This window comes from Cynocephalus volans, chromosome 4, assembly GCF_027409185.1.
Source record: "Cynocephalus volans isolate mCynVol1 chromosome 4, mCynVol1.pri, whole genome shotgun sequence".
Taxonomy (NCBI): Eukaryota; Metazoa; Chordata; class Mammalia; order Dermoptera; family Cynocephalidae; genus Cynocephalus; species Cynocephalus volans.
The window spans coordinates 44,521,816-44,548,973 of record NC_084463.1 but is presented as its reverse complement, the minus strand read 5'-3'; the positions used below and the strand labels follow the sequence as shown (position 1 = coordinate 44,548,973).

Genomic DNA, 27,158 nt, shown 5'->3' with positions numbered 1-27,158 from the left:
TCTAATAGAATGTGCACTTATTGTTGTCTGCTAGATCTCTAAGATTTCCTTCATTTTAAAAAAATTCCTTTCTCCCTCCATCCCAATTTTTTTTGTCTTCCTGGGTTATTTAATAAAGATCATTTTGGGGATCAAAAGTTCTTCTGCTTGCTCTAATCTGGTGCTTAAGCTATTGCTTGTGGGGTTATTTTATTTTATTGAATATGTCCTTCACTTCCAGGAGCTCTGCTGCATTGTTTTTTAAAGTATTAATTTATTTTTAAATTTCCTCCTTCATATTCTGGATACTTTTTCTCATTTCATTGTGTTGTCTAACTGAGTCTTATCTCTTTCATTTTCCTTAAGATAGTTACTACAAATTCCATTTTAGTCATTTCAAGGGTTTCCTGTTCTATAGGGTTTAGTACTTGAGAATTACTTTGTTTCTTTGCTAGTATCACATTTTCTTTTTTCCCATATATTTAGTATCTTTACATTGATTTCTGGTCATCTGGTAGATCAGTTTCTTTTTGTATCACTCTGGAGTGGACTTTGAGGAGGAATTCTTCCTTCTCCTTTTCCAGGCTCCTCTAGTGACTCTACTTGTCTCAGTGCAGCTGAATATGCTGCAGGCCACCTGCACAGAGGTAGTGGCTGTTACTGTGGTGGCAAGCATGCTTGCTGTGGTAGAAAGTGTGGTGCTGGCTGTTGTTGATGACTTCCACAGAAGTGTTGTGGGGCCTCCTGGGTCATGGTGGTGTTAGCTCCTGCTTTCTGTAAAGGCAGGCTGGAGGGCTACCTGGGGGTTTTACCTGCCTAAGCATGCCTAAACACAGAGGTACTGGCTCAAGCCTTTTGTCCATGAACTCTTTTTAGTCACAAACACACACGAAAAGATTAGATAACACTTCTTGATTCATTTTATGAGAGCAGCATTACCGTGATATCAGAAGTAGACAAAAAAATCACATGAAAATATAATATAAATGAAAAAAAATTTTTTTATCGGTAAGGGGATCGCAACCCTTGGCACCGTGTGGTCTGCACCATGCTCAGCCAGTGAGTGCACTGGACATCCCTATGTAGGATCCAAATCCACGGCCTTCGTGCTACTAGCACCGCACTCTCCCAAGTCAGTCACAGGACCAGCCCTATAAATATGAAAATTTCTGATAAATGCAGATATAGAAATCTGCAATCAATACTAGCAAACTGAATTCATCAACATGGAAAAATGATTATACACCATTACCAAATGGGATTATTTTACAGATGCAATTTCAACTTAACATCCAAATCAATTAATTCAATACAGAATATTAACAGGTTAAACAAAAATTGCAAGGATTCTCTCAACAGACACAGGAAAACATTTTCCAAATCCAACACCCATTTATTTAAAAACTGCTGGCAAACTAGGAATAGAAGGGATCTTTCTATACCTGCTAAAGTGGACCTAGAAAAAATTTACAGCTAATGCTATACTTAATGGTGAAACCCTTGTGCTCTAATTTATCTCAAACTTGGAGAACAAAAGATGAATGTCCACTATTACCATTCTATTTAACTTTGAAGTAAAAATTTTGCCAGCAAAACTTACATAAGAATTATAAGCAAAATTCTGAAAATTGAAAAAGAAGTAGGACTGTCATTGATTGCAAATGACATAAATTTGGTTATAAAATATTTAAGAAATTTGGGGCCAGCCCGTGGCTCACTTGGGAGAGTGTGGTGCTGATAACACCAAGGCCACAGCTTCGGATCCCTATATAGGGATGGCCGGTTAGCTCACTTGGGAAAGCGTGGTGCTGAGGACAAACACCAAGTCAAGGGTTAAGATCCCCTTACCAGTCATCTTTAAAAAAAATAAAAAATAAAAAAATAAAAAATATTTAAGAAATTTACTAAAACCCATTAAAACAAATGAGTTCAGCAAGAGCAAAAGATACAAGATCAACATAAAAAATCCAATTACTCATTATGTACTAGCAATGTGTAATCTTATAATAAAACTAAAAACAAAAAACAAACAAAAAAATTTCAGTCATAATAGCATCAAAAGAAAGAAATATTCACGAAAACTTTCACAAAATAAGTACAAGCCTTTACACTAAATAAATGAAAAATAAAGCTGAAATATATGAAAGAAAAATCAAATAAATACAAATACACCCAGTGTTCAATGTTATATCATTGATGAAAATAGTCCTCAAATTCATCTAAAACTTTAATGCAATCCTTTCAAACTCCCAATTGTATGTTTATAGAAATTAATAAGCTTATTCTGGAATTTACATGAAAATGAAAAAGAAACTAAATATTCCAAACGACCTTGCAAATAAAAATTAACTGAATCATACTTCCTAATAACAAATCTCACTTGACAGTTACACAAATCAAGAGAGTAGTACTAACATAATTACAGATTCTTGTGAACTAATAAAATAGATTGGAAATTCCAGTTAAAAACACTTTCATTTATGGTAAATTGATTTTGACAAAGGTTCCAAAGAATTTCAATGAGGAAAGAACAGGGTTTTTTTTTCAACAGTGGTGCTGGGAAAATTACATACCTACCAGAAAATGTACGAAGTACGACCCATAACTCAAATCATAACACAAAAAATTTATGAAAATGGATCGTACACCATTTACCTCATAAGACACATACACAGTTTATCTCATAACAGATAAAACTATAAAATGCTTAGAGAAATATTGGAGGAAAATTTTGTAGTCTTGAATTGTGTAGTGATTTTTTAGATATCACATCAATAGCACAATAAAGAAAAAATGTTGAATTGTACATTCTCAAATATATAAAATGTTTTTATTTCAACAACACCATGAAGAAAGAAAAGAGAAAAGACATTGGGAGAAAATATTTCCAATTATATGTGTCTGAGTAGGACTAGTATCCAGAGTATAGACAGATATCTTACTAGTCAACAATAAAACAGACAACTGACCTACTTTAAAATGTGCAAAGGATTTGAATTAAAACAAATTCTACAAGGATGTTATATAGATTGTCAATAAATGTGAAAACCTGCACAATATCATTAGTTATTACAGAAATGCAAACCAAAACCAAAATGAGATCATAATTAACACCCACTACAAAGGCTGTAACAGACACAATAACAAGGATTGGCAAAAATGTGAAGAATACGGAAGCCTCTACATTGCAGGTGGGAGTGTAAAATAGTGCAAAACAATTGTAAATTTGTTTATCAATTGTAAACAAAGTGTAACAAAAATTTGCCAGTTTCTAAAATGTTATATAAAGTCTCAGTATGATACAGAAATTTTAATCCCAAATGTGTACCCAGAAGAACTGAAATCCTATTGCTACATGCAGACTCTTTTACAAGAGCCACAGTAAATATAACCAGAATTAAATTTTAAGAGAAAAATGTAAATCACATGTAAGATAAACTTTAAAAGACTCCAAAAGATTCAAATAAAGTTAAAATTGTTTAAATAAAGTAGTGCAACATTCTAAAGATGCCATCTTTAACACAATTTTACTTAACACAATCCACAAAAAGTTTATAGATAAAGGTAGAGGACCCAAAATGTATGAAAAGATAAAAAACATGGGAACTTACATTAAACCTACAGAAAGATATCAATTCTCACTTATCAGATTATCAAAAATTTTATGATCATCAGTAATGCTGTGGAGAAATAGGTACTGTGGTACATGTCTGCTAAAAAACCAAAATCATATAATCATTAAGTGGTGTGTGTGTGTGTGTGTGTGTGTGTGTGTGTGTGTGTGTGTGTGTGTGTGTGTGTGTATACAAAACACTTAGGCATTATCCTAAGATACAAGAATTCCACTCTAGGAATCTACCCTATGATTAGAACTTACAGACAGCTAATTTAATTGGTCTGGATGACAAGAAAGAGATGGAATAATTTATTGAAATCCCTGAGGTAGCTTTGAAAGCAGCCTTTGGTTTTCAATGACTGGCCCTGTGCTCAGTCACCCTCCTTACGCTGCACCACTTGGAGGTGGTCCTCACCCTGGGTTGAGGTGACAGCTTCCATAGCCAGGGCCACAGTCACTTGTTGCAGCAGGTCCCCATCCTGGTGGATGTCCAACCCCACCCTGACATCATCAGGTGCCCACGGCACCCTCAGATGCAGGAACTGCACAACCCTTCTGGGAGCAAGTGGACCCCCTGATTTGTCACTCATTTGTCTTGTCACTCTGCCTCTCATATCTACATGGACACCAGAGAAACAATTGGCAAAGAACAACCAACCAGTGGCCATTGAGAGAGGTACTGGGACCATCTGCCATTGGCTCTGTCAAGCATGCCAGAATTGCCTCATTTGCATATGCTCACAGTCCTCATCCAATCACACATCACCTACTTGGGAAGCTTCCAACTCCAGGCCTATAAATACCCCACCCTATCCCCACCCCACCTCCTTTGTGCTGCCTCTCTGGCCCTCGATGGCAAGCAACAGTGTGGTCATCATTCCAGATCCCACCTTCAAGAGGACATCATTCCCAAGAAAAGTTGTAAGAAGCCACCACCAAGAGTCAGAAGAAGAAAGGCAGGAGGCACAGGAATCTCCACCGAGAGAGCTGCTCCACCTAACTCTACCAGGTACTGAAGCAGATGCACCCCAAACCAGCATCTTCTGCAAGGCCCTGGGCATCATGACCTATGTCACCAACATCTTGGACACATCACTTGGGTGACCCCCAGCCTGGTACACAACAACAAGCGCTGGACCATCACGTCCAGCGTGCTGCAGATGGCTGTGCCCCTGGTGTTGCAGGAGAGATGGCCAAGCACCTGCGCCTGAGGGCATCACCACAGCACCAGCACCAAGTGAGGATGTCCTGGCCCCCTAAATTAGTTCAGAACAACATAGTCACACTTTTAAAATTTAAGTTTGTAGTCACTTCATTATATTTATTTTAGAACTCATTAAAATTATAATGTCATAAAGCATAGGGTATTATCAATATTTTATATTAATCACATTTAAGAAGATGACAGTCAAGGTCTTTTTCTTCTATTACTCCATAGTAGTTGTTATTAGATAAAATTTTTTCTGGCTACTAAATATGTATCTGAAGATGTCACTTTATGTCATTCACCAAATATGTGGAGAGTTAAAAACCACCATACATAAATGGCTGCTATTAATATTTGGCATAATTTCAAATACCTTCTTAAAATAAATTTAGGCTTATTATTTTATGTTTTCCAAATAAAAAAAAACTTAAAAAGTTTTCCATGTATTAGTTTGATTGAGATAGTTAATGATGAAAAATAATACTTTGTCAAATTTAAAAGAATAGCATCATCTTATTATATTTTAAAAATCATCTAAATAGTTTCCCTTCTGTTTCCTCCAAAAGTTACAATTTGTTGCTTGCTAATTAAAACATATAGACACGAATGTGACAAGCACATGAAAATTTTATTTTTGAAAGCCACGACAACATGTTTGAATTCCATATTTTTGAAAATGTAAGATAGAATGCAATCAGAATAGTTTGAAAACGGAAAGAAAAAAATACGATGATAATAGTTACTGTCCGTCTGTGAAGCTGAGGACATCAAGCCCTTGTGGCAAAACAGTGGAAGCTTCTGTCTCTGAACATTAGAACATGTTATGTTTTCTAGAGAAATAATAATAATAATAGTGTTAAAAGTTGAAAGTTCATGTACATATTTAGGGAGAACTATATCCAACAGGAGGGAACTTGATTATTCCTAATCAGTGTATGCGGAAAACAAAGAATAAATTTCTCCAAATTCTAATTTCCAAACTGGAGATATCTCTACATACCAGTGCATCCAGATTTGATGTGACTCTCATCTTATTACTATGATAAATGGTGCTTGTGGTAAAAAATAAAACATGCAGCCTTTACAAAAAAGAGTGCTATACTTTTTTGGTATCCTCTTGGTTGTGGTGGTTGGAAAAACACACAGGAAACAGAACGTTTAGTTGTTTATTCATTTTTAGACTTTTTGATCAAACCCTTCCAGTGTTTCACTCTATGCTACTTCTGCAGTGACACTTTCTTTGCCTATGCCTTTCCCTAGGAGAGCTGAGAAGTAAATGTCATGAAACCAGCAATACCCTTATCAGCAAGCACTGTGCATGCAGCTGCAGCACACGCTAAATTCACATGCTAAAGAAAAATACGCTACAAGTAATCCAGCAACATCAGAGGTGTGTGGTGCTTATCATATTTATTTATTTGGCATTTTCATGTTTTATAAAGGTTTTTCTCATGAAACTAATTTTCTTGGGAAAGGGGTATTCTTTTCCTGAAATTGCCACCCATGTCTCTCAGGTTACCAACTATTGCCACTAAATTAATCAACCCTCCCTCACCTATTGTCATCTGCAATTCTCATAATCTTTTTTATGCAGCTGATGTCCAGCTATAGGATGTAAAATGCTGCTCATAGAATGTGGTATAATTCATGAGGAAAATGACACTTTTGATCAATATAAAAATAAAATAAAACAAAATATTATTTTATCATATAGGTTACATACTTAAATCTAAATCAAACAGCAAAAATATCACTGTACAAATGATATTATTAGAAATAAAATAATTCACAACTAAATAGATATTACTACAAAGATGTGGAAATAGACTTTGCCAAATATCATTACTCTGAAAAACGTATTTGTCTTATACAGAATAGCACTTGATTTCTTATAAAGAGCTTCTTTATTTCATCATAGTCCTGCTTTTTATTTATGACACCTGATTTAAGCCCAAACACATTATAAATCTTTTCTTCCTGGTAGATATAATGTTGTTATTTTCCTCAACGTTATCCATGATTGTTCATATATGTAGGGATTTAAAATATTAATAATTGCCTAAGGTAAAACTCTGTGTAATGACAATGAACTTGTCCTGTATGCTCTGTCTTTTGTGAGTGCTCAGGTCTTCATCCTCAGTTTGTGGATTTCATAGTCATCACTTCTTAACAGTGAGAGGAAAAATGTGCTTTTAAATTTTAAATATTTTAATGGATCAGAAAGGTCTCAAGTTTTCTTTGCGCATTGACTAACCTATAGATGGTCTCAATGATCTCTTTTTCAGTATTTACAATGTGCCAGGCTTTATTTGTTTTTGTTTTTCTTTTTTTATTGGTTATGAATATTCATGAGATGCAAAGCTGATTGTCACCTCTCATGCCCATGATGGGAGGGCCAGGTTCATAATGGCAGCATACCCACTGCCCCAAATTGCATTTCTACCCCCTGTCCCCAACCCAATTATACCCAACCTCCCTCCCCCTCCCCTTTTCCCCCTCACACCACTTTGTAGCCCAGGGAATGTTCTCTCCCTCTGCAAGTCCAAAGCACTACTGTGGTCTTTCTTTCCTTCCTTCTTTCTCTCTTAGCTCCCACATATGAGTGAGTACATGTGGTATTTATCCCTCTGTGCTTTGCTTATGTCACTCAACATGAGTTTTTCCAGGCTCATCCACACTGTTGCAAATGGGAGTATTTCATTCTTTTTTACAGCAGAGCAATATCCCATGGTGTATATATGCTACAATTTTTTTTTTATCCAATCATTCATTGATGGACATTTGGGTTGGTTCCATGTGTTGGCAATTATAAACAAAGCTGTGATGAAAATGGGAGTGCAGGTATTCCTTTGACATGATGATTTCCATTCCTCTGGGTATATACCCAGAAGTGGGATTGTTGGATCATATGGAAGATCTATCTGTAGTTGTTTGAGAAAACTCCATACTGTTTTCCATAGTGGTTGTACCAATTTACAGTCCACCAACAGTGTAGGAGTGTTCCCTTTTCTCCACACCCTCACCAGCATTTGTTATTCACCATCTTTTTGATTATAGTCAGTCTAACTGGGGTGAGTTGGTATCTCAATGTAGTTTTAATTTGCATTTCCCTGATGACTAGTGATGTTGAGCATTTTTTCATGTACCTGTTGGCCATTTGTATGTCCTCCTTTAAAAAATGTCTATTCAGCTCCTTTGCCCATTTTTTAAATTGGGTTATTTGGTTTTTACTGTATAACTATTTGAGTTCCTTGTATATTATGGATATTAATCCCTTGTCAGATGCATAGTTAGCAAAAATTTTCTCCCACTCTGTAGGTTTTTGTTTCACTCTGTTGATTGTTTCCTTTGCTGTGCAGATGTTTTTAGTTTAGTATAGTCCCATTTGTTTATTTTTGCTTGTGCTTTCAGGCTCATGTTTATAATGTATGTGCCCAGATTTAGTTGCTGAAGTGTTTCACCTATATTTTCCCTTAGTAATTTTACAGTTTCAGGCCTTATTCATTTTGAGTTAATTTTAGTGTATGCTGAGAGATGCATATCTAGTTTCACTCTTCTGCATATGGATATCCAGTTTTCCCAGCACCACTTGTCAAAGAAGCAGTCTTTTCCCCAATGTAGATTTTTGTTGCCTTTGTCCAATATCACTTGGCTGTAAGCCTGAGGGGTGATTTCTGGATTCTCAGTTCTACTCCACTGGTCTGAATGTCTGTTTTAAAACTAATACCATGCTGTTTTGTTTACAACAGCTTTGTAGTATAATTTGAAGTCAGGTAGTGTTATGCCTCCGACTTTATTTATTTTTTCTCAGGATTGCTTTAGCTATTTGGGGTCTTTTGTTGTTCCGTATGAAGGGTAAGATTGTTTTTTCCATTTCTGTGAAGAATGTTTTGGTATTTTGATAGGGATTGCATTGAATCTGTAGATTGCTTTGGGTTGTATAGACATCTTCACAATGTTAATTCTTCCAATCCAAGGACATGGAATATCTTTTCATTTTTTTGTATCTTCTTTAATTTCTTTCAGAAGTAGTTTGTAGTTCTCATAGTAGAGGTCTTTCACCTCCTTGGTTAAATAGATCCCCAGGCATTTTATTTTTTTGGGACAATTGTAAATGGGCTTACTTTCTTTGTTCCTCTTTCCGTTAGTTCATTATTTGAGTATATAAATGCAACTAAATTTTGGGCATTTATTTTGTATCCTGCAACATCGCTGAAGTTATTAAAGAGCTCTAGGAGTTTTTTGATAGAGTCTTTAGGTTTTTGTATATAGAGTATCATGTCATCTGCAAATAGAGACAGTTTGACTTCATCTTTTCCAATCTGGATTCCCTTTATTTCTTTCTCTTGCCTGATTGTTCTGTCTATTACATCCAGTACTATTTTAAACAGAAGTAGTGAGAGTGGGCATCCTTGTCTTGTTCCTGTTCTTAAGGGAAAGGTCCTCAGTTTTTCCCCATTCAGAATGATACCGGTGGTGGGCTTGTCATAAATGGCTTTTATTGTGTTGAGATACTTTTCTTTTCTACCTAATTTGTTGAAAGTCTTTATCATGAAGCGATGTTGAATTTTCTCAAGTGGCTTTTCAGCATCTATTGAGATAATCATATGTTCTTTGTCCTTGAGTTTGTGGATGTGATGTATCACGTTTATTGACTTTAATGTGCTGAACCATCCTTTGCCTGGGATGAATCCCACTTAATCATAGTGTATATATTTTTTTAATGTGTTGCTGTATTCTGATTGCTAATATTTTGTTCTAGATATTTGCTTCGGTGTTCTTCAAGGACATTGGCCTGTAATTTTCTTTTTTTTTACTGTGTCTTTAACTGTTTTTGGTATCAGAGTTATGTTGGCCTTGTGGAATGAGTTTGGGAGAGTAGCTTCTGTTTTAATTGTTTGGAATAGTTTGAGGAGAATTGGCATTAACTTCTCTTTAAAAGTTTGATAGAATTCAGCTGTTAAGCCATCTGGACCCGGACTTTTCCCCATTGGAAGATTGCTAATTACTTCTTCAATCTTATTGCTTATTATTGGTCTGTTCAGGTTTTCTATCTCTTCTTGGTTCAGTCTTGGTCATTTGTATGTGTCTGGAAACTTATCCATACCTTCCAGATTTTCACATTTGTTGTCATACAGTTGTTTATAATAGTCCGTAATAATTGTTTGTATTTCTGTAGTATTGGTTGTTATGGCTCCCTTTTCATTTCTGATTTCTGTAATTTAGGTCTTCTGTCTTCTTTTTCTGTTAAGCTAGCTAACGGTTTGTCTATTTCATTTATCTTCTTGAAAAACCAACTTTTTGTTTTGATGATCTTTATTGTTTTGGGGGGTCTTTATCTCATTGAGTTCTGCTCTGTTCTTAATTTCTTTCCATCTGCTACCTTTAGGTTTGGATTGTTGTTGTTTTTCAAGTTCTTTGAGGTGTAGTGTTAGGTCATCTATTTGAAGTCTTTCTGTTCTTTTGATGTAAACATTTATTGCAATAAATTTGCCTCTTAGTACTGCTTTTGCAGTATCCCACAGGTTTTGGTATGATGTATCTTTATTTTCATTAGTTTCTAGAAATGTTTTTGATTTCCTTTTAATTTCTTTTTGGACCCATTGGTTATTCAGGAGCCTATTATTTAGTTTCCATGTATTTGTATAGTTTCCAGAGTTTTGCTTATTATTAAATTCCAATTTTTGTCTATTGTGGTCTGAAAAGATATTTGGAATGATTTCAATATTTTTAAGATTGCTGAAACTAGATTTGTGACCTAACACATGTTCTATCCCAGAGAATGTTCCATGAGCTGATGAAAAGAAAGTATATTCTTTAGTTCCTGGGTGAAATGTTCTGTATATATTTGCGAGTCCAGTTGGTATAAGGTGTAGATTAAATCCTGTGTCTCTTTGTTGACTTGTTGCCTGGAAGATCTATATATACCATACTGAGAGAGGGGTGTTAAGATGACTCACTATTAATGTATTAGGGCCTATTTCTTTCTTTAGGTGTAAGAATGTGTGCTTTATATATCCAGGTGCTCCAGTATTGGGTGCATACATATTTATGATTAATGATTTCCATTCCTCTGATTATATTCCCAGCAGTGGCATAGCTGGATCATATGGTAGATCTATCTGCAATTGTTTGAGGAAACTCCATAACATTTTCAATAGAGGCTACACCATTTTGCAGTCCCACAAACAGTGTAAGAGAGTTCCTTTTTCTCCACAACCATACCAGAATTTATCATTCTCAGTCTTTTGGATATTAGAACCAAACAGGGGTGAGATGGTATCTCAGTGTGGTTTTGATTGGCATTTCCCGAATGCTGAGTGATGTTGAGCATTTTCATGTGTCTGTTGGCCATTTGTATATCTTCCTTTGAGAAATGTCTATTTAGCTCTTTTGCCCATTTTTTAATTGGGTTATTTGGTTTTTTTGTTGTTGTTGTTGTAAAGTTGTTTCAGTTCCTTGTATATTCTGGATATTAATGCTTTGCCAGATGGATATTTTGCAAATATTTTCTCCCACTCTCTTGGCTGTCTTTTAACTCTGTTAATTGTTTCTTTTGCTGTGCAGAAACTTTTTAGTTTGATATAATCCCATTTGTTCATTTTTCCTTTGGTTGCCCATGCTTTTGGGGTTGTATTCATGAAGTCTGTGCCCAGTCCACTTCCTGGAGTGTTTCTCCTATGTTGTCTTTACAAAGTTTTATTGTTTCGGGGTGTATATTTAATTCTTTAAACCATTTTGAGTTGATTTTGGTATATGGTGAGAGGTATGGGTCTAGTTTCATTCTCCTGCATATGGATATCCAGTTATCCCAGCATCATTTGCTGAAGAGGCAGTCTCTTCTCCAATGTATAGGCTTGGTGCCTTTGTCAATGATCAGATTGCTGTAAGTGAGTGGGTTGATTTCTGGATTCTCTATACTATTCTATTGATGAGTATTTCTGTTTTTATGCCAGTACCATGCTGTTTTGGTTATTATAGCTTTGTAGTATAGTTTAAAGTCAGGTACTGTTGTGCCTCCAGCTTTATGTTTTTGGCTCAGAATTGCATTAGCTATGTGTGGTCTTTTGTTACTCCATATAAATTTCTGGATAGTTGTATCCATTTCTGAGAAAAATGTCATTGGAATTTTGATGGGGATTGCATTGAATTTGTATATCACTTTGGGTAGTATGGACATTTTCACTATGTTGATTCTTCCAATCCAAGAGCATGGGGTATCTTTCCATCTTCATGTATCTTCTTTAATTTCTCTCAACAGTGGTTTGTAGTTCTCATTATGGAGATTTTTCACATCCTTGGTTAACTCTATTCTTAAGTATTTTATTCTTTTGGTGGCTATTGTAAATGGGCAAGCTTTCTTGATTTCTCTTTCTGAGTGTTCACTACTGGAGAATAGAAATGCTACTGATTTTTGTGTGTTGATTTTGTATCCTGCTACTTTGCTGAAATCATTTATCAACTCCAAGAGTTTTTATGTAGAGGCTTTAGGCTATTCGATATATAGGACATGTCATACATGTCATCTGCAAACATGGACAGTTTGACTTCATCTTTTCCAATCTAGGTGCTTTTTATTTCCTTCTCTTCTCTGATTGCTCTGGATAGCACTTCCAACACTATGTTGAATACGAGTGGTGAGAGAGGGCATCCTTGTCTAGTTCCTGTTCTTAAAGGGAAAGCTTTCAGCTTTTGCCCATTAAGGATGATATCTATACATAACAAAAATTAGTTAAGAAAAAGGTGATATTACAACTGATACATCAGAGATACAAGAAATCATTAGAGACTACTATAAACAACTATATGCCAACAAATTTGAAAATCTGGAGGAAATGGATAAATTTCTGGACACACACAAACTACCAAAAGTGAGCCAAGATGATGTAGAAAACTGAACAGACCAATAACTATAAAAGAGATTGAAGCTGTTATCAGAAGGCTCCCAACAAAGAAAAGCCCAGGACCAGATGGGTTCACAGCAGAATTCTACTAAACATTCAAAGAGGAATTGACACCAATTCTTTACAAACTATTCCAAAAGATTCAAACAGAGGTAATTCTCCCAAACTCATTCGATGAAGCAAACATCACCCCGATACCAAAACCAGGTAAAGATACAACAACAACAAAAAACTAGAAGCCAATATCCTTGATGAATTTAGATGCAAAAATCCTCAATAAAATACAAGCTAACAGAATACAGCAACGCATATGCAAAATTATACATGATGATCAACTGGGATTGATCCCAGGGATGCAAGGTTGGTTCAACATATGCAAATCAATAAATGTGATACACCATATCAATAAAGTAAAACACAAGGACCATATGCTCATCTCTATAGATGCTGAAAAAGCATTTAACAAAATTTAACACTCGTTCATGACAAAGGCTCTCTACAAGTTAAACATATTTCTATTGAAGTACTAATTTAGTGCCACCAATATATAAGAAGAAAATAGCACTTTTTAAAATCAATATAATGGGGTAAAATGAATCAAAATAATTTTGTGTATAAGCATTTTGCCCACCAAAGGAATTATCTTTTAGCATCTAGATACATAGATACACAGATAGACAGACAGACATATTGAAGGGGAATGCTTGTGCTCTGTATTCTACATACTAAGGCTTCAATGTAAAATTTTTACATAAACTGTGATAATGCTCAATATTTTTTTTGGAAAAATATTCCAAAGTGAATATAGACAGTACAGAAGTGGTTCAGTAAAGTTTCATGAAAATAGCACTTATTAATTAAATGATCAAAAAGTAAGTGGATTAAAAAATTAGTGGATTAAAATTAACTAAAATTATTTGTGTTCATAAACTGCATCTGTAACCAAATTTTTTAAATCAAAAAAAGGAAATGGATAGCAGCCCTTCAGAGTTGTCATTTTTAAAGGTATTACCCAGGCTTTATTACCAAAGATGATTCCTCTTTTGTTCCTTACACAAGTAATTAAAATAGAAAGATTAAACAAGAGAACTCAGAAAGAGATTAGTTTTTCCTCCACCACCTGTGAGCTGGTGATAATGATGTCTGTTTAGTGACTTTATGAAATTACTTCCCATGCAAGTTTCACCAAGTTCAGGTCCTTCTACCTCTAAAGGAAATCACACACCTGTTTGCTCATTTGGAATTCTGAACAATGATGATCCCCAAGGCCTTGCATTATGTGACAAGTAGATCTATATTGATATTTTTTTCTACTAGGATATAGTTCTCTTTGAGTTTCTTTCTTTCTTATTCTCTAGGATCAAGGTGAGGATGAGCCTCAGAGACTTGGTTTCTATAAAGGAAAGTTGTTGGAGGCCTATGGGTTTGCTGCCTGTTCAAAATAGTCTGGATACATCCTCTTCTAATAACAATAGCAGGCTATCTAAATCTACTCACAAGTATATCAGGTAAACAACTAAATACATCCTTGTTGTGAACATGAACAGCACATGCATTTAAAATGATTGCCTTAGGCTTCTGGCCAAGATGGTCGAATAGACCATCCCCAGTGTCATTCTCTCCCACAAATGAACCAATTTAAAACTATTAAAAAGCAACAACAGCCAGGCTGGGACTGCTAGAGCTCAGGGGAAGAGTAGGAGAGACCTACAAAGTGCAGGAAGGTGGGAGAAGCCACGATGAGAGAAAGAAAAAAACACTCCCAACATTTCATGCCATGGCTGCTTTAAGGCTGGAGCTGCTGAGCACATGGAGCAGAAGCAGCAAAAAGCAGTGGCTGTGCCCTTCAGATGAAGTTGCTTGGAAGTGGCAGGGGAGAAGAGGGCCTTGGTGGCCCCCAGGCCAGCAGTACCTCCAAGAGTGTTCCCATGGACCCACATAGGAGCCAGAAGCCACAACAAATGAGAAAACAGAGCCACTCAGAGGCCAGTGAGTCATCGCAAGGGACCAGAGCATGGCCCGTCCCACGTGAAGTGTTTGGAGCACAGGCAGTGGGGAGATGGGTCCACCAGGAGAACACTGGGGCACAGCAAGGACAGCTGATCTGCCCCCCAATCAGTGCAGGACCACTAAGAGGAGACTGGTCAGAAATATAGAATTACAAGGGGTGCAGTTTGATGAGAAGACTGAGGCCCAGACCAGTGTTTCTACACAACTCAGGTGCATCAGATTTCACCAGATCTGAAAGTACCTATAAAGTCAACTATTAAAACCTGAGCTGCACAAAAAGCCTTCCCTAGGGAACCAGCAGCAAAGTAGCAATTTAGTTCAACTACACAGCTCAAGTTCTGGTCCCCAGAGGAAGTTCCCCCATTTTAGAAGTAAGCAAAGGACAACAAATTAGTTCCAATGCAGAGTTTAAGTGGTGGGAACAGCAAATAATCCAACACAGAACTGAAAGAAAAAACGAAGTCTCTGTCACAACCAGAGACAAAATTTGATAACCAGTAAAGGTCTCATTTCACCAAAGAACACCTGTAACACCTAGAAGGATCAGAAGTCCCCTGGGCTAACAAGCCAGGAAGGGGGAAGAGCAAGAGACCTCAGCCATGCCCCCCCACACCCACAACCAGTCCTGAGGATGGGGGCGGATGGCCTAGGCCACATATCCCTGACGAGTGCAACCATGCCAGCGACGACCACCAAACTGCTGCAATAGGTGCCCCAACCTCACCCAAGCCAGGGCAGCTGGGGGCTGAGGGCCTTGTCCACGCCCCCCCACATGAGCAACCAGCGCAGTGACAACCACCAAGCCACTGCAGGAGGCACACCGGGCTCTCGCGAGCTGGAGTGGTAGGGGATTGAGGGTCTCGACCACACCCCCTCATGCTCAACCAGCCCAGTGATGACCAGCAAGCTTCAGCAAGAAGGGCCCTAGTTTCCTGAGCTGGAGTGGTGGGGGGAGAGGGCTATTGCCACACCCTCTTGACATCTGCACCCAGCCCGGCAATAACCAAGCCACTTCTGGAAGCTCCCCGGTCTCTCCTGTGGGTACGTGGAGGATGCCGCAGGCCTCAATCCCACCCCTCTTCCCTCCTCTTTCCTCCTCCCTCTACCCCATTTCCCTCTCCCTCTCCCTCCCAGCTGCTCTGCAACAACATCATAGATAGAATGTAAAAAAATAATATTAATGAAATTAAAAAAAACTTTTTTTTAAATAAAAAAATAATATGACTGCCTTGAAGCAGAAAATTGTGAAATCCAATAATGTCACCTCCTATCTGTGGGATCCTCCTAGCTTCCAATACCCCTCCTTGGCCCAATAAAATTTTATATTGATATTTTGTATTTATAATCACCCAAGAAGTGCTTATAGTCATAAAGACTGTATGGTCACTGAAATCAAAGGAGCAATTTGGACTCAAAAAAATGTTATGTCTCTGTGTCCATAAGGCACAGACATAGGGCTCTTTTCAATTGAATAACTAGATTATAGGAAATGACCCCAAAGCACCAGATATTAACTCAGGCCCTCTCTCCACCACCCAAGCTAAGAAGATTCAGCAATGTGAGGAGATTCAGGAATACAGAGGCAAGAGTACCTGTCAGGAAAAAAACAAAACAAACAAACAAACAAAAACCTCCGCCTCTTGAAGAGAGTGTTCTACTTAAAATCCATCACAATTAAATTCAGCATTTAAATCATTTCTTGCATCATGAGACTTCACTGTGTTGGGGGGAGAAGTCAGATGTTGTATTACAATGTGGTTCAGGGTAAGATGACCCTCTATTATTGTGAAAGAATGAGTGTCATGTTATTCTGGCTACACTTTTTGTGAGAATTATTTACTGTGAGCTTGGAACAGATTCTGATAATGAGACAATAGCAAAAGAGTAATTTTCTCAAGACAGTCAATTTTCCCAGGAAGTAAGAAGGCGGCTGGCTGTGGATCCGTATTGGCTTTTCAAGGCTGTTAAAAGTCTTTTCAAAGGAGCTTAAAGTGCTTGAACCTCTCCTGCCACAATTAAGGCTCAGTGCTATGTTGTTTTTGCTGTTGTTGTTTCCTTTGGTTGCAACCAAAGTGTCAGGCCAATCTGTTTGTTCCAAGGAGACTGTATTCATCTCAACTGAATATAAGAAAACCAATGACAGGGGTATTATTCAAACTGCCATCAAGGGCCCTTATCTCCCTGGAACCAAGGCTGCAGGTAAAAACAAAGCCCAGGATGGGATCCTGGCCCAGAAGACTCTCAGGGATCCCACTTGCCGAATGCTACATGCTGTTGTCCAAGAATCTCGGTTGTTCTGAAGTCATTGTATGCAACGCTAAATGTCCTCAGCCACGTCCACCAATATTTAACTCAGGACTCAAAGGATAAGCGAGTACATATTTTGAAGGCTGTCATTAAACAGCTAGTCTGAGGTAGGAACTATAGCATCAGTATCTGCCATACTGAGGTCAATCAACCATGTGAATTTATGAAGCTGGATTCAATGCTCCTAATGCAACTTCCAGCTTTATGATCCTGTGATTCACATGCTAAAATTAAAAATAAAGAGAGAAGATTAGGAAAAAGGAAGGGGGACAGAAAGAAAGAAGCCCAGGGCAGGGGGTGGGGAGGGTAGGAAATAGGCACATGGTAGGGATCAGAAGAGCAAGCATCACACAACATACAGAATAGGCAGAGATAACAGGAGGGATGGATTCCAAAGATTTGCCAATGGTCTTCCCTTAAGTCCTCAGGTCAGCGTAGAAGGGGACGTAAAGTAAGCTAAACTACTCATTGCTATTGAACCCAGGAGAAAATCAATAGCAACTTCAAGAGTTCATGCAGTTTCACCATAGCAGCCCCATTAAAATCCTCTGCATTTCTTTGCTTAAGCTTCATATGCTCCATAGAGAAAACACTGACTCAGAAGAAGGAAGTTTATAAATTCTGGGCCATATTTCATTGAGTGCTGTTATCCCATAAAATAGAAGTAGAGAATACAGACATGGAGCTTTGCATCCAGAGCATATGTAGAAAGTGCATGTGAAACTCTAGTGTCACAAACTTCTTTCTTCTCACATCACTCCCATCACAAAAAATAAGAATTGATAATGCTGTTTGTTATCTGAGTATGAAGTTTTAATTTTATATTCTAAAAGCATAATAATGAACCAAATGAAAGAAAAACTAACAAATCAACAGGTGAGTAAAATTCATAACAGGACAAACTTATCAGAAAAATAAAGCAATTTAAGACCAGAATAATGATGCTGAAAATGAGACTGATATCCTCATGGTTACATCATCAGTCTGTATAAAAGCAATCAATGGTACGTGTAACTTAGAGAAAAATATGAAACTTATTGGTAGATAATTGATTAGTAATTTCCTTTAGGTGAAAAGAAGACACTTGGTAATTAATTTAAAAAGGGAATGAAAGAGAGAAAACTCAATCCTGTGACAACTTTTATTATATCATTTTCATCAGTGAAAGAATCTCAGTGCAGCGCAGAAGAGGAGGTCGGCAGCCTTCACGCACCTGCTTCTCCGTGAGAACGACTCTCCCCAGTCACTGATCTTCTAGACCTTTCATGGTGACAGTGAAGTCAATGATGGAGGTATGGGCACTCACTTCAGGGGTGTAGGCTGGACTGGGCAGTTTGGTGGTGATGTAGAGCATGAAGCCACTCGGAACATCTACTTCCTTTTCACCAACTTTCACCTTTTTTATAAAAAGGAAGTAAAAATGATAAAACAGAGATACATCTTACCGTGACCTTTCTGCATAGAATCAAATATTGCTTTAAGCAATTACGGAACTGTCATTTGTATGCTAAAAAAATGGTCATTAGGCATTCACAGGGTTTCAAACCACAAAACTGCAGGAATGAAGGAAGAAAGGAACTTCATAAATATAAAATTTAGTTCCAAAATGTTGTGATCATACCACAGAAGCAAGATGGATCCCTCACCCAAAATTTGGTTCAGAGATCGAGACAGATGATGCCACACGTACCCAAAAGGGTAAGAAAAGGCTTATTACTTGCGTAATGAGATTTTCTGGGGAGATCAGCGCTGGCTCCCAAGCAGGACCCAAAAATGGCTTGAAAGAGCATGGAGGGGCAGCTGCTTTAGGGTTTCATGGTGGTTAGGGGCTGGGGCTGGGATGAGTGTTCCCACACCTGGGTGTGGACAGGGACTTCTGTGGTTTGGATTTCTGACCAGTGCCAAAGGAGAGTGCCCAGGTTTCCTTATCAGCTTGCAGATGTGGAGCAGAAGGGGAGAGGGGTGTGGAGGGGTCAAAATCTGTCAAGAGTTGTGTTAGTCTGTTTCTGAAGCCATAACAATACCCAAACGGGGTAATTTGCAAGAAAACCAAATTTATTGCTTACAGTTTCAGAGGCTGGGAAGTCCAAAATCCAGGGAACACATCTGGTGAAGGCCTTGGTGGTGACAGTAACACAGGGGTCTCACGTGGCAGAATGGCAGAGCAGAGAGAGAGACTCTCACGTGCTCTCCTTTTAAAGCCCACAGAACCATACCTAAGACCACCATTATTAGGGCATGGTCCTCAGAATCTAATCACCTCTTCAAGGCTTCACCTTTCAATTACCATAATAGGATTTCCCACCCTAAACAATTACAGTGGGTATTAAGCTTCAATGACTTTGGGGAACCATTCAATCCACTGCGAGTCAAACATCAAAATGGAGACACACTCTCCATTACAAAGGTGAAGTAGATATTCCTAAAAGGATTGCTCTTGAACACTTTAATCCCAACTCAGGAAGTGTAGAAGAGAAAAACAAATTTCTCTTGCCACTGACTAAAATTTAAGTTGCTGCCTATTGAGAGAATTCCACATATGTCATGTTTACCTGGACTCACGGTGATTGTTCTGCACATTGTTATCAATATGTTTAACCTACCTTAAAGGTAGACCCAGTTTTAATGAGATTTCTTTCCAAAATATTGTCCAGGGCTGGATCCAGTTCTTCCCCAACATCTTCAATAAGCAAGGGCCTTCCTAGAGAAAGGCTGTCCTCCAGGTGGTTTCTGAAGTACTTGTGATTTAGAGATGTGATCTAGAAACACGGTCAATAGGTCAGTCCTGACAGACAGTATCATGATGCAATGCACAGGGATAACTGGCATTAAATCATGCCTAAAGCATTATATTGCTAGAGACAAATAGATTTTTAGAGATCCCTGGCTTTGGAGCCCATACTTGGTAAAATGGTACAGAAAGCTCAAACTGTTTCCACTCTTTTCTTTAGAGACTATTATTCTCTTTTACCAGGAAGCATGTAGAGGCTCTGTGAGGCAGCTTTGCTCTTCCTTTACTATCACCATTTTTGTGACAAATAATGGAATAATTAGGAAGTGTTCTTATAAAGTGCTGCACACTTAGTGTGATACAGCTCTGTCCTTCTCTGTTTACCTAACAGAGCCCTAGACTTTAACAGGATAGAATCTGAAGCCAATGAAATATGGCATTAGCAAAGGTCATCATTTGGCAGACCTTGGAGGTTCCATTCACTAATAGTAGGAACATCAATCAACATCTCATTGAGATTTAGATTGTTTCCAAATGGAATTTCCCAGGCTTTCATTTCCTTCTGCCAGTCATTTAACAGCAGATCATGAAACTCTTGCTTAAATGGACCAGAATAAGATAGAAAAGCCGTAGCCAACAATACATCTCCTAAAACAGAAAATACAAACATCACTGGAATACTTTATGATCATCTTTGCAATTGTGAAACATATTAAAAATGAAAAAAATTAAAAAGACAATCATTCTTTTAAACCAAGTTCCAAAAATCAAATTGTAATCACATGTTGCTGTGCCTTGGTGAATAAGCAGTAGTTTGATTCATTGTTAAACAAGGTCCACATGGCCTACCAAGTAATAACTGCGAGTAGTCAAGCATTGGACTATTTTGACTTTTTTTTTTTTTTTTTTTTTTTGTCATTTTTTCGTGACCGGCACTCAGCCAGTGAGTGCACTGGTCATTCCTATATAGGATCCGAACCCGCGGCGGGAGCGTCGCCGCGCTCCCAGCGCAGCACTCTACCGAGTGCGCCACGGGCTCGGCCCTATTTTGACTTTTGTTGGAAGTGAGAGGATGACCTCTGAGTTTAAGAGATGCAAAACCTCAAGACAACACTTCAATTCAAAGTGACCTTGACCAACACACCCATGCACTCCATTCTCATGGAAGAATTCAAAAGTAACCTGATAATAAGAGATGTAATGGTCATTAACACATCTAATAAGGATAGCATAGATGCCAGACCAATGTCCATCCCTCTGAAACGGCTGGAGAGACACACACACACACACGCACACGCACACGCACACAAACACACAGAGGAATTTGAAATAATCAAGTATTTTTTTTATTTTAATGAAAGCTTGAGCTTGCTAACTCCCTATCGGAGTCAACACATAATCCGATTAGGAAAAGAATTTGCATACCTATGAGTCTTTTAGTTTGTGCAGCAAACTCCTTACTTTGCTCTGTCCCTCTTTGTTTCTCGCCTGCCAAGCCCCTGATCAGCGTGGCTGCCGTCTGCATCTTGCGTCTGCATCTTGCATCTGCATCTTGCATCTGCATCTTGCGTCTGCACGGCTCTGCATCTTCAAGCAAGGTCTAAAAAAGGCCGTAACCTGAAGAAAACTTTTATTGAGATAAACATAGGTTCCGGTTCAAAAATATGGCTTTAAAACATTATACATTATCTGCCTTTCTGAGACAGGTGAGCTGTTTATTTCTCAGAAAGCCTGAGATTCCATTTTCCTGTGTCTGTGTCAGCCCATTCCTATCTCTGTGTCCTATTCACGCAACTTGGGTGGATCCCTCCAGCTAGTGCCTTGAGCCAAGTGGTTAGATAGGCCCTCCTCACATGTTAATAACTGTGAGAGATAATGAAAATTTGCATCATTTATGATTTCCCTACCAAAAAAATGGAAATAGAATACAAGCATACATGCTAATATCACATAGCACAAAAAAAATGTAAAGAAATACATCTCCTTAGTTGAAAGTTAGGATTATCTCTCATATTGAAGTTCTGGTAACATCATTGCTTTATCTAACTCCACACCTCATTTTATTGTGGGTGAAAACTTAGATTGTGGTGCTCTGAGGCTCCTGCACAAATTTCAGCCATGCTTGACTTAGCAGATCCGCTCCTGCTGTTTTCCAAGTCAGTAAAAGGCCTTTAACCTGCACGTTCGCATAGTGTCGCCGCTCAGTGCTTAGTTCTTAAAAACAAATGGTTCTGTTTCTCTATGTTTAAGACACAATACACAATGCAGTGTTTTTCAAAAACAAGATATTTATTTGTCTGTCATAGTCTACTTTCTGTTTCTCTTCCTCCTACAGTTAATGCAAAGAAATTGAGAGGCTGGCTCACCTCCACATCTATGACACCGTGTTTTTTATCCCCAGGAGGAAAGATGCCAGCTGGGAAGTATGATTCTACATCATTTATTAGAAACACATTTTTCATTTAGAAGAGACTTTTAATATTGATTTGTTTTCCCTAAATTCTCCACTCCACTCCCATTCAGCCATATGAAAAAATGGCCAGGCCTCTCTCTTCCTGGTTTTTGTTTTCTGGAAGCCCAGGCTCCTTTTGGGGATTGGGATATGCGGGAAGAGAGAAGAGAAAATATCTGAGAGTACAAGAGAGAGAAGCAGATCGTCCTCTCTGCCTGGTGGGGAGGAGTATACAGAATCGACTCAGTGTCTGAGTAGCAGCCTTCCCAAGGTTCGCTCTTTTATGGGACCCAGATGGGAGACTAGCTCTCCAGGAGGCCGAGAGAAGCTAGACCCTGAGCAAAGACCCTGTGTCCCATGTAGAGAGCAGCCATGACACACCCTCCTTTAAAGGGCCATGCAGGCCTGCACCATGATGAGCTGGAGACTAGAGGCCATTTGCCTGCCTCCTGGGTGGCCCACAGCCCCGTGGACCCTCATGGAGCCCTGTGGAGGTGGGAGAGCAGCAAAAATGACTGAAGATCAAGGTCACGGGGGAGGGCAGGAGGGCTCATAGCCAGATCCTTTCTTTCTCAATTAAAGAAATTTGACATTTGTGGAAACGCAAATCTTAAAGTTAGAGCCATAGTTTTACAGTCACAATTCTTGTGTGGTCCTCTGATTATTTACCTAATAGCAGATGCTCAAAAACAAAAATGCTTATTGAATAAGTTAATGGGAAAATGTTAAAATTTAAACACAATACAATGAGAAAGTAAAATATTTTTATGGTATTCATTAGTGCTTCCTGGTACAAGTGAGCATCCAAAATGGTAGAAATGAACACTCCTTCCTCACAGTTTCTAATGTGGGCTCTAACAAACTGCAATGTTAATTTTCTCCTTATATAAGTGAATTGTCTGGGGTGTAAATATACAAACCCATATAGGTGCTATATAATCGTTCCTTTGAATCTTCTAAAATCCTCTTGCTTTGCTTTCAGGAGACTTACCTTCAAGAGAAAATACCATATCTCATGCATTCAGTGGAACCTAATGTTATCTAAACTCCTTTACTGGGTCTCCTGTGAGACTAACAGCACAGGAATCTCAATCTGGCCAAGTGAAGGTTGGGGCAGAGGTGAATTCCGTTAAATTATCAAGGAAAGAGTAGAGTGAATCTAGCTCTTATTTACCAAAAACAGAATTTATCAGAGACAGATATGTATTTTGTAGAATCAGAACCTTACATAATCTGGGGAAACCACCTTAAGAAGAATTATTAGAGAATTTTTATAAATATAAAAAATGAAAGTGATATGCATTTAGAGGAAAAGAAGTTATGACCAAGGCCTGTGACTTAGAAACTCAGGTGCCTTTGCTCTGAGATTTCTGAAGGCATTTTACCTGATGCTAACTTATAACAAATGCTTACTGATCACAACCTTGCCTCCCCTGCCTATAGAACATTCTACAACTCCCGGTTACTGCAACACTCATACGGACCTGTGCAAGTGAGAGATCCTGAAGCTTAAGCTACATTAGCTTGATGTTAAATCTGTCTTGATTACCAGAAGGAAGAACGTCTCGATGGAGCTGAAATTAGTATGAATAAAATAAAGAGCTAGTGGAAAAGAAATGTAGGAAACAAGATTTCTAAAAGCACTGAAGCTGCAAAATATGCACAGGTTGAGAAGGCTGTAGATGGTCACTATCACTGGGATATAGCCATGTCACATTGATCCAGCAGAGAGGCCTGAACTAAGCATCAGAAGACCAAGGTCTGACCAGACTGTGCTACTGACCAGCCCTATGACAGATTCATTCCCTTGTCCTCTCTGGCCCTCAGTACCTTTCCCTAAAATGAGAATAAAAATATCCACCGTTCCTTGCAAGATTGCATAAAGATTAAATAAGATAAAGTAGGAGGACATGATTTGAAAAATATAACAAAAAATCCCACCAAAGATGCTGTTATTATCACCATCTCCGTTAATAAGGAAACTCAGAATGGCTATGTTCCAGAACTGACTGCTATCCCAGCTGGCCAGGCTGGCATCTCACCAAAGATCCCTGGTGTTTGTTAGAAAAAATGTCTGGGGTTCAGTGAGAGACTGCGTGCTCTGTATGTACTACATATAAATTCAGTGAATCCCCCCTGGAAACCAAACCCCTGGAGAGGAAAACTAGAAAAGGAATGAGGGCTTACAGCAGCCACGTAGTATGTGACAGTCCCTCCCATGACGAAGGACTGGTACCTGCTTTTCAGTCATGGCCTGTTCGTACTCAGCCTGCACCACATTGAGCTCTGCCTCCTTGTTGTCCAGCTCAGCCTGGGCCTTCTGCAGATTCTGCATGGCCAGGACGTGGTGATTCTCCTGCACCACGAAGTTGGCCTGCACGGGACACACACAGAGTGAAGGGACAGGCAGCAAACCTCCAAACATCCTGCATTTCAGAGTCTGAGAACCCAGCATTGTCACATGTTTACACCTCTTCTTTGTTCAACCCCTAGAATCTTTTCAAATTGCTCTAAGTCAAAATCAAGTCTTAGTGTGAATTTGACATAAATGTTTATAAGGAGAAAAATATAGTTTGTTAGAACAGAGGTCGGCAAATTTTTGCTATAAAATGCCAGACAATAAATGTTTTAGGTTTTTTATGCCAAGTAGCAATCTCAAAGCTATTGTTTAGGTACTTATTTAAAAACCATTTAAAAATGTAATGACTACTCTTATTTCACAAGCCACACAAACACAAGTGGTGGGTTAGATTTGCCCCATGGACAATAGTTTGCTTGTCCCTAGATTAGAACACTGTATTATTAAATGTACATAGGCAAATTACAGAACATTGTAATATTAACAGTTGTAGAAAAAAACTGAATATTTAGAACTATCTACCTATTAGGGCACATCGCAGTTGATGAATAATAAAAGATGGAGCATAATTATTCACCGAATGTAAAGATCTAGGTTTTGTGTGTGGTGGTCTTGACATTGTTCCAGCAGTTTTTGTATATTTCTTGCCTTACAGAAAAGCAGTATTAATACCTTGAGCTATGACCAGTTAAAAATATCCATTTTGAGGAAACTACTAAAATAGTATCAAAAGACATAATCAGGCCAACAGACATATGAAAAAATGCTCAACATCACTCAGCATCTGGTAAATGCAAATCAAAACCACACTGAGATACCATCTAACCCCAGTTAGGATGACTAAAATCCAAAAGACTCTGAACGATAAATGCTGGCGAGGTTGCGGAGAAAAAGGAACTCTCATACATTGTTGGTGGGACTGCAAAATGGTGCAGCCTCTATGGAAAAAGGTATGGAGGTTCCTCAAACAATTGCAGATAGATCTACCATACAACCCAGCTATCCCACTGTTGGGAATATACCCAGAGGAATGGAAATCATCAAGTCGAAGGTATACCTGTTCCCCAATGTTCATCGCAGCACTCTTTACAATAGCCAAGAGTTGGAACCAGCCCAAATGTCCATCATCGGATGAGTGGATACGGAAAATGTGGTATATCTACACAATGGAATACTACTCAGCTCTAAAAATGAATGAAATTCTGCCATTTGCAACAACATGGATGGACCTTGAGAGAATTATATTAAGTGAAACAAGTCAGGCACAGAAAGAGAAATACCACATGTTCTCACTTATTGGTGGGAGCTAAAAATTATTATATAAATTCACACACACACACACACACACACACACACAAAACCGGGGGGGTGGGGAAGAAGATATAACAACCACAATTACTTGAAGTTGATATGACAAGCAAACAGAAAGGACATTGTTGGGGGGGAAGGGGGGAGGGAGAAGGGAGGGAGGTTTTAGTGATGGGGAGCAATAATCAGCCACAATGTATATCGACAAAATAAAATTTTTTTTAAAAAAAGACATAATCAAAAGCAATATTAGCAAAACATGAGGTGTATAGAAAATAGTCCATGCTTACTGGAATTTAGATCCTTTAAAAAATTTTAATAAAATTTCTCTCTTTTAAATCTACCAAATGTTAAAAGTCATATTCTTTGTGAGGTGTTTGAGAAGAAAAGCTTACTGAAAAATTTTTGGAGGGATGAATTATTTTTTTATCTTAAAACCTCAGGCTTTCAAATTTTGGCAGAATAAATCTTTAAGGAAAAAGTCAGCATTTGATAATTGACTAGACCCATAGACCCAGACAGGCCAAAGCATAGCTTAAAAGTTATAATTTATAAAGAATCTGACTGTGGAGCATTTCTTTCTTGGCACTGGCTTAAACTGTAGCCATTGCCATGGCTCAAACACAGAAGAAAAGCAAGGCCACAATGTCAACATACAACTTAGAGCGACCCACGAGTGTCAAACTATGACAGCCCCAAATATTTTGAACATTTTCTAGTACTTTGCTTCTCAAAAAATATTTTTTAAAAAATAAAGCTCTCAATACTTGCTAACCAAAATCATTCCAACTCAATTGCTCAACTTAGGAGCTTAGAACTCTATGCAGTTTCCTTAGAATCTGTGAGCCTCAGTTTATCCATTAAAATACTGAAACCTCCTAGCATTTTTTTGTGTGAGGATTAAGTAAGATAACATGTAAAAACCCAAACCTAGTATCTGGCTCATGAGAGTTCAATAAATAATAGATGTTATTGTTATTATCCATGTTCAATATTTAAGGCTCTACTTTCTAAAACATTCTGTTAATATGGATAGATATTTACTGATTTTCAGAGTTTTCATGGAGAAATTGCATTATAACGAACTTGAATAGAATCTAAATTGGTGTTGTTGTAATTAATATTTATTTAAATGTGCTCACTAGTAGAAGCCACTTGGCCCCTCTACTGGGACTGCGAGAGGAAAGAGGACAGCGCCTCAGTGTCTCCACTAGCAGCTAGTGCAGAAGGGATTCCACCTGGAGTTTAGGGAGTGTCCGTGCCTTCTCCTCACTTAGGAGGCAGG

The 27,158-nt window shown here is 38.2% G+C and overlaps 2 pseudogenes; one reads left to right on the top strand and one right to left on the bottom strand.

Annotated features, from left to right (window-relative positions):
* Positions 1-27,158, top strand: part of LOC134376077 (E3 ubiquitin-protein ligase TRIM17-like) — a 640,782-nt pseudogene that overhangs the window by 54,818 nt on the left and 558,806 nt on the right.
* LOC134374966 (ras-related protein Rab-12-like) overlaps positions 1-27,158 on the bottom strand; it is a 79,882-nt pseudogene that overhangs the window by 48,019 nt on the left and 4,705 nt on the right.